Raw genomic sequence first — 8534 nt, 5'->3', positions numbered from 1 at the left:
AAAAAACAAATTACAGTCACATAAAATACAATGTCTTGTATTTTACTACTACAGTAGTATATGCTGAAGTACTGTTAACTTCAAGGTTGTTAAGAATCCAAAGTTTCTGTGAACTACATACAGATTGGAAAGATCAGGAAATGTATGTGACAAAATAAAAGGAGATAAAAGATGCATTCTCAAGCTTGATCTTTTTTAGTAGATAATGACTTCCCCCGCATCCCCCTTTCTCTTATTCAAGCACTGAAAGCAGTAACTGTTAATGTATCAAAAAGATATATGTCTGGCTTTTGCCATAAGAGTCTATCTGAAAGCAGTTCTGGAGGTTATTAAGGGAGGGGACTTCAATACTTTTTCTAAAGCTTCCTGTCTTAGAGAATACTGTTCTAAACACATCAAGAACTGTATTTGTGTCAGCCCAACAAAGTTCATGGCTTGGCTTTTCCTAAGAAAAGGTATAAGGACTAAATAAGCATATAAAGAAAAGAAAACACACTGCAGGAAATGCAGCTTCTTTTCAGCACCAATTAAAAAAGAGGGAGAGCAGAGTCATCCCCATCTGCAATTCAATGCATCAGAGATACAGCCAGAACCTCAGAGTGTGGCTTAATCCCAAAGTTACCAATCAGAGTATCAAGAATAAGAAATAAACGAATTGCAAGTGGCATGCACTCGATGGAGATTTACCATATGCACTTAAAAGGCAAACTGTCCCCTCTCTTTGTTGCTACTTTGAAGTAGCATCGTCAGCCAGGCCCAAACAACCTCTCAGGAAGGCCCCATCTCACAGGGGCAGCTTTGCCTCAACACGTCACTGACTAGCACCGAGAAACATAACACATCCTCTGCTCCAGTTCTTCTAGACAGTTTAATAGAACTCCCAGGCATGGAGCTCGTACTTGACATGAGCAGAAACAGAAGCCTGCATTCACTTCATGCAAGTGAATCTTCCACTGGAAAAAATAAAAATTAAAAATCACATCACAGGTCTTCAGACACCACAGCTGAAAGCAAGAGAAGCCACAGACTACAAGCATTTCCAATTAAGTAAAATTTCCTCTTCAGTGAGATGAAGAGGTTTATTTTTTTTCCATATGCATCTATTTACCTGTCCTCTAGATTCAGTGTGAGACAAAGCTAAAAAAAAACAAACAACAAAATAAAAAAAACAAAACCAAGAAAAGAAAAAAGGAGCAATTTCAATCCTTAAAACAAGGAAATATATTTGCCAAAGAGTGAAAAGCAAAAGGGACCTGAGTTATTAATGAGAGCCAAGTTAGACAGTTAGATGACATCAGTAAGAAATGTTACAATTATTAGTACCTATTCCGTGTACAGCCATTGGTGTACCTGAACATGTTTATTAGTTAACACAGAAGAGAAGGATTTTGTTCAGAAAAAGACATCATGGTTTTAGTGAAATACCTATGATCAGAAAAGATGATTATACATGGACATGGAAAAATTGACCAGTATTAGGACATTACACCAGCACTCCAGAAGCAGAATGGATTATCTTAAAAAGAAATTAACCCAAGAGTGTTTCAGATCTATCAAACCTGCACAAGGACAGCTTTAAAAGGTGTCATACTAGGATGCAGCAAATAACAGGCTAGCTCTCAACACCTGCTGAGGCTACAGGCCCTCACCAAAGCACGCATCATCTCCCACATGGCAGGTGCAGCATTCACTAGCAGCGACTGCAGAGGAAGGTTTTTGTCTGCCTCCTCTGCCAGCCAGTCCAGCACAAACATTTATTCAAGTAGGATAATCATCAGAAAACAGTTGGAAGAAATAGAAATTCAGTTTATTAAACTGTGGAAACAGTGCCAGAAATTTAGAAGTATAATCACACCACTTAAGTCCAGCCATAGTGTTTAGATTTTACTTAATCCTGACATATTTTTGTAACTTATTTCAGATGAATCAGCCTTTTAAAAACGTTTATGTAAACTGTTCTTTGGATTTATATGCAAATACTACCCTTTGTAAGCCTAAAGTGCTGGAATATTTTATTACCACAGTTTACAAGTAGCGTAAGTATTTACCTTACAGATTATTCCTAGGTCTTTTGATGGTAAATAGCATCCAAAGTAAGGAAAGTGCTACCTTCTGGTACATTACTAAAATAAATAAGCTTGGGAATCGTGAAAGTCCCTCTGCTAAGATGCTGGCAAGAAGACTAATCCAAACAAGACTGGTTAGCTTGATTTCATTCTGATTATTTGCTTAGCATATACAGTAAGAACTGTATATAAGGTTCTGGCAGTTATCTGCATTATAAACGAGATACTTCAAAGACTACTGGTGTGTGTCAAAAGCCATTTTTATCTTCTGATGCTCCTGGTTGACTAAAACAATACTCATGAGCCTGGAACTGAAGTGAAATATCTGCTTATGAAATAAAGATTTCCTATTCTGCTCTAAGAAAGGAGAAAGAGCTTTTTAATGTCCAGCCATGCTAGAAACATGCATCTACATATTCTCCAAGCTTATGTAAGATCAAGGAAAACTTTACTCCTATCCATCAGCTTGGACTGACCCAAAAGGTTAATGAAGCTATGGAAAAAATAGTTAGGGCCCAGGCCAGCCAGTTAGATCCCATCCCTAGCCTCACCTTTGAAAAGGAGCTTCAAATCTCAGCTTATTTTGCTTCAGACTTCCAGCATATTTTTCCACACCTTTTACTGCAGGCGAGAGTCACACCTATTTTTTCACTGAAATACCTGTAATATTCATATTCTATTTTGGTGCAGCCAATAATCAGGTGCTCATATGGAAGGTGCCAGGTTTGCTTAGCTTCTATCATATATTTGTCATGGAAAACTTCACAAACACTCCCTCTGAGTAAAACCTGTTCAATACGCATAACTATGTAAAGCCCCTTCAATGACACAGAGAATAATTATTTCATTAAATGCAGCACTGCAGCCTTAACACAACTCACACTGTTTTCAGTTATACATCCTATAAAAGAACCTTAAAACAATATATTTGAAATGCAAACATACAGGATAAGATATAACAAAAGAATATACCATATCTCAGTATAGTGTAATTTTATACAACAGAGAGACAAGAGACAAAGCATTGCTTTCTTATGAACAAATTAAGCCTTGTTACAGTAGGTACTAAAAAAATATATAGATTTAAGAAGTCAGGCATTTTAAAGAGTTAAGATAAATCTCTACACAATAAAAAAAAAAATAAATAAAAAATCAACAAAAATCTCCCCCACAAAAACATAACAAGGTTTACATGGGGAGAGTTTTAGTTCATTCCCACATATGTTTTTTAACTCTACTTTGTCCCTTGGTGGTGCAGAAGTAAATTAGCAACATGAGAAAAGTACTAAGGAAAACAGAAGGGGTATAATAATTTCACAGCTAATTATTAATTAATTTGCTCAGGCTCTGCTGCAATAATCAGCTCTTGAACAGCTTCACTTATTCCCAATGAGCTGCTGCAATGTCTCTGTTTAAAATTCCAAGGGGGTCCTAGTTGCAGGTGGCTGAATAGTAATGACTGCAGAGGACTTAATTTTGGTCCTGCATTCTATGCTTTCTATGCTTTCTGCAGTACTAGGCATGGCTAGGTCACTAATGGGAAGGTAGATATGATTTACTCCTGATTGTTGAGTTATACCTATTTAAAGCTGAAACAAAAGAGATTCAGGTGATATATTGCTGTTCTTGTGTTGCTGTTAAATCATAAGAGGTTAAGACAAAACTGGTATTATTGACATTGGAAAAATCATCCAGGACAAGTGAATTTGCATAATGTACTATCAACCAAGGCTTTGGTGTTCTGATACAATCAATATACCCTGTTAAGAGATGGCAAGTTCTGCTAACATATTAAATAACTAATCATCTTTGAGAAATAGATGCTGTGAGAAATTACCTGAAGTTTTTTTACACGCTGCATCTCTTTCAGATGAAACTCCTAAAATATAGCACAAATAAGCAGTTCAATGTGCATTTGATCTCATTTGCCTCTCTCATTCCTTTCTGCACGCCCCACAGTTTATAACTTGCTCTAACATGTCTGATAAAAGGCTTTTCTTCTACATGCACACACAAGAAAAATTGAAAAAGATATTATTCTTCACATCTTTATATTAATACAGTGTTGTATCTTATTATATGTTATCCTTGGTATCAGAAATTGGCATAAGAACTGCCACTGACATTGAGAGGACTGAGTAGAGAAACAGATACATGTTAGAAAAAAATGAAAACATTTAGGAACAGGTGCAATGAGAACTCTAGGATAAAGAAGATTAGGTAGATTTTAATACCTAGCCCAGGTATGTCCAACCTACAGGCTACATGCAGCTGGGCAGTGCTCACCCTGCAGCTGCCCCCTGCCCTGCATGATCGTAGTGGCAGCTCTGCCTCTGCCCTGCTGAGCAGCCTGGCTTCATCCCTCAGCACCAACTGAAGGCTGCTGCACTATTAACCCCATCTGGGCTGAAACCTGGGCATGGAGTGCACTGCAGTGCCAGCTCAAGTCATGGCAAATAAATTTATGGATTTTGATGCACTGGCTAAACATAGTCCTGTGAGCACCAAAAAACATGCAACTATGCATATCCATTTTCAGTCAACATAAATACATTACCAGTGAATTTCAAATGGGATGTAAAGAGTTGCAAAAATTTGTGATCATGTCTCTTTACCAGACTTTTACAAGCCCCCTATTGTTAAAGAGAAATAACCCTCACTTTACAACCACACCTTATTTGTGTCACTACTTTTTGGTAATACCTACATTTGCTAGGAGTTGGGAATTCAACACAGGCTTCTAGGAGACCATTACTGTTAGTGAGAACACTGGGTTGAGCAAGTTTTTCCTCTTCCCCAGATGAAGATTTGTGAGAGAGTTTGGATCTACCAGAGAAGGAGCTTGACTCTGCAGAATGACTTGAAGTATGAGTGAAGTGATGGGACTGAGCCTCTGCTGTCAGGACAGGTTATGCATTCTGTATTAAACAGTCCTTGGATTTAAGAGCAGGAAAAGTACTGATGCACCCACACCAGTACTTAACCACAACACTACAGAGTCAAGCTCCATCCCGCTAAAGAAATTTAGCATTGTTTTGGGCAGTGTCCTTTCCCTCTCTGATGCTGAGTTCTCTCAGAATGGAGGATGTCAGGATGGAGATAGGTAGATCTACCCCAGCAGCTATCTCCTCAGATGCAGCTAAGGCACACTTTGCAGGGTTCCTCAGAAGTTTGCAGTCTTTGTGGGCACTTACCATCAGGAGAGGATGTGGACTCTCGATATCAATACCAGAGAGATGTACATACCTGTAGCCCTAAACAAGGCACCCAAGCTCTAGACTGGGGTTCGATGGGCAGTGCTTCACATTACATTTTTTGCTTGCATCTTGCTTGTTCAGTATACTGAGGGAAAGCAGAAGAATGAGCTGTGGGTTGTGGGTCACTGCCCCTTCCCACATACTGTCTAAACAATTCTATTTCATTGTCCCTGTAGGGTATTACGTCCTGTTCTGGAATCAGGTCCATAACATGAGAGCCATGCAATATATTTCCATAAAGGATTACAATAATCTGCAGAGGACACCTCCTCTTGGTAAGCTTAATTAAGAAATCAGGCCTCTGATGGATAGGAATTGGAATGCCCTGGGTTAATTGCAAAAATAAAATAAAAATCAGCACATGAATATAAAAGAAAAATAAATGTTTTAGTTCTATAAAATGAGCTTCTTGGCATGCATTACCTTCAGAAACAACTGAGAATGTGCAGTAAGCCTCAGGATTGATCTTCAAGTAACCTCTGAGGAAAAGCATTACAAACATAACTAGTTTTAAAAAGCAGGAGTAAGAACCATAAAATTCTTGCAGAGCTTATTTACTATTTTATACCAAGATCTATGTATGTATAAAATATCATGAAAATTGCACCTAATTTACCACAGGTCATTTCTTGAATAAAAAGTAGGAAGAAAGGGAATAATAATTTGCACCTGTTTTTATATTATTTTCATCATAGTAGGCAACCTACCTGTAATAAAAAAATGCAGCAACTGTGTTTTGTAATGCCATGTTTATAGTATTGAGTTATACGCAATATAATATGCATCAATGCCATATGGTGCATAAACAGTAAAATAAAGTGTATGAAACACAATGGCATTATAATTATTTAGTGCTATAAACACTATAAAGCATCAGAGAAGCTAGTGAAATTATGCTGAAAACTAAGCAGCTATGTATTTTCAAAGTTTTGGGAGAACTTTATCAAGAACTACTCAGAATTAAGTAGGTCCTACTTATAACAAGGGGTGAATCCTTCACTGGTAAAGCAGCTTACTGACTATATCCATGCAGATTCTTTCCATGAGCTGCTGCACTGCTCTCCAGTGCAAGCTTAGGAACTACTGTCAAAGCAGAAAGATTGTGCCAAATGGACTTTAAAATAGTAATTAACACAGTACTGACATACTTTGCATTGCTTCCAGGGCTCTCTAGGAATTCCAAACAGATTAATCAGTCCTCAGTCAAGTTATTACAAGTTCACAAAACATGGTGTTATAGATATCCACTATGTGAAAGGATTGAAGATTTGACTTGGCCTTATCTGAACAGACATGTTTGGGTGCTTGTGTTTTCTTTGCCTATAAAGCTAGGTGATGAAGTTCCTGACTCTCATCATCAGCTGGCCTCTCCCATTCCACAACCTGCTTTATCCCGTCAGCAGAATACTGCAACACTGGTTCTGTAACAGGGACCACTCAGACATCAGAAAAAAAGCAACCTCCTATATAAAAGGTCCTGAATCCCATCTTGGTGATTTAAATAATCTTCTGACCTGGGAGAAAAGAGTTGGTATATGTTATGTTATGTTTTATTTTGTTTTTTTTCCAAGTAGCTGATCCAAATGTGTAGGTATAAGTACAAATGCCTGCTCCCCTGGAAGAATTAAATAGAGGAAGAGGTGTAAAGAAAATATATTTTTTGCAGTCTGTCCAATTTTCTTATGAGTTTACAAATAGATATTAAAACCTCAAGATATTTTGTGTCTAACAGGTGGAACACTCAGACCTGGTTGGTAGGAGGCAAGACCTGTCCAACCTGAACGTACAAAATCCAAAACTGTGACAGAACCCAAATAATCCCTGTTATGCGGGTAAGTTTCCTAATTTTGCTGCAAGCTGACTTCCATAAAAACTGCATTTTTTTCTCAAAATACTAAAATAAACTAAAATAAAACTAATATTTTATTTCCTTGCCCATCTTTTGGGAACAGTGATTTAGTCTAGGATAAAATAAGTTTTACAAAATTTGTCACTTACTGTGGAGGTGTATCAAGATACAGAAGTATTTTTGTTCTTCCTTGCTGAAATACATTTGACTGATAAACCATGTCTCTATTAGAATTCTCTCAAGTCATGAGAGCACTGAAATAAATATAAATGAAAATATTAACTATTCTGTAAGCTATTTAAATATTATTAGTTGTATCAGAGAAATATATTTGTAGATGTATCCTTAATTCACTGGAATTACATAGAAGAGGGTGTGGCCTATTGACTGAAATAGTACAATAGTACAGAACCATAACGCATGCTTTTTTTTTTATTTTTCCAATGAAATTACATGCATCATCTTAAAGGATGTGTGTGCATTTCCAGCTGGATTCCATTGCACAACATATTCTGTTACACAACAATCATAAAATGAGTTTCCTTTAAAAGACCTTTTTTTTTTTTTTTTTTTTTTCTCTTAGGCATTCTGAACTTTATTTTTTTCATAAATCTTTATTTACTTCAGACAATATACTTGTTCAGAGAAAGACTTTTCTCAGATGTAACATGTAACACTATGTTACAATCCCAGACATTACCTAACTGAAATAAAAGAGAAAAAAAAGTGTTTTCCAGAATTTAAATAAACAGTGTTGTTACCAAGCAATGCTTTTATGTTTTCTTAAAAACATCACTTTGATGTTTGAAGCAGTCATAGTTTGCTAGGGCAGACAGAAGATATTTGAAAAACAAAGCACACAAACTGAGTTCACAGAAGAGCACAGCATGGCAAAGCAAAGGCCAAATTCTGTCTTCTTGGGCAAGTATTACAAAAGGCTGTAGCTACAAACAAGCAGGGAAGTAGACAACTGTCTTACTTTTTAAGCATTTAACATCATTCCAAATATGATGAGAACAAAGATTTTTGCATCCCATATTTGTTCAAATTAATCTGTGCTTCTAGAAGAAACCCTGAAAAACAAGACTGTAAATTGTATCAAGTATACAACATAAAACAAATGCTTACAAATCAAGTATTTGAATCCCTGCAAAATCAGGTTGACAGAAAGCACCTGATGTGATGATGAAGAGAGGTATTCATATAGCAGAATAAGCTGTTGGAAAAGAAAAGCTATCGAATTTTTTGGATGGACTTGTTATACATGCTTTATAGTACAGATAGTAGTAAAACAAAGGGAATGATTGCAATGCCACATTTTAAACAACACTAAGACAAAAAGAAGAAGGAATAGAAATAGTT

The sequence above is a fragment of the Lagopus leucura genome, unplaced genomic scaffold (genome assembly GCF_019238085.1).
Source record: "Lagopus leucura isolate 7727_CA_CO unplaced genomic scaffold, USGS_WTPT01 Super-Scaffold_73, whole genome shotgun sequence".
In the NCBI taxonomy this organism is placed as follows: Eukaryota; Metazoa; Chordata; class Aves; order Galliformes; family Phasianidae; genus Lagopus; species Lagopus leucura.
The sequence above is the reverse complement of the archived record's forward strand: the minus strand, read 5'-3'. Positions refer to the sequence as shown.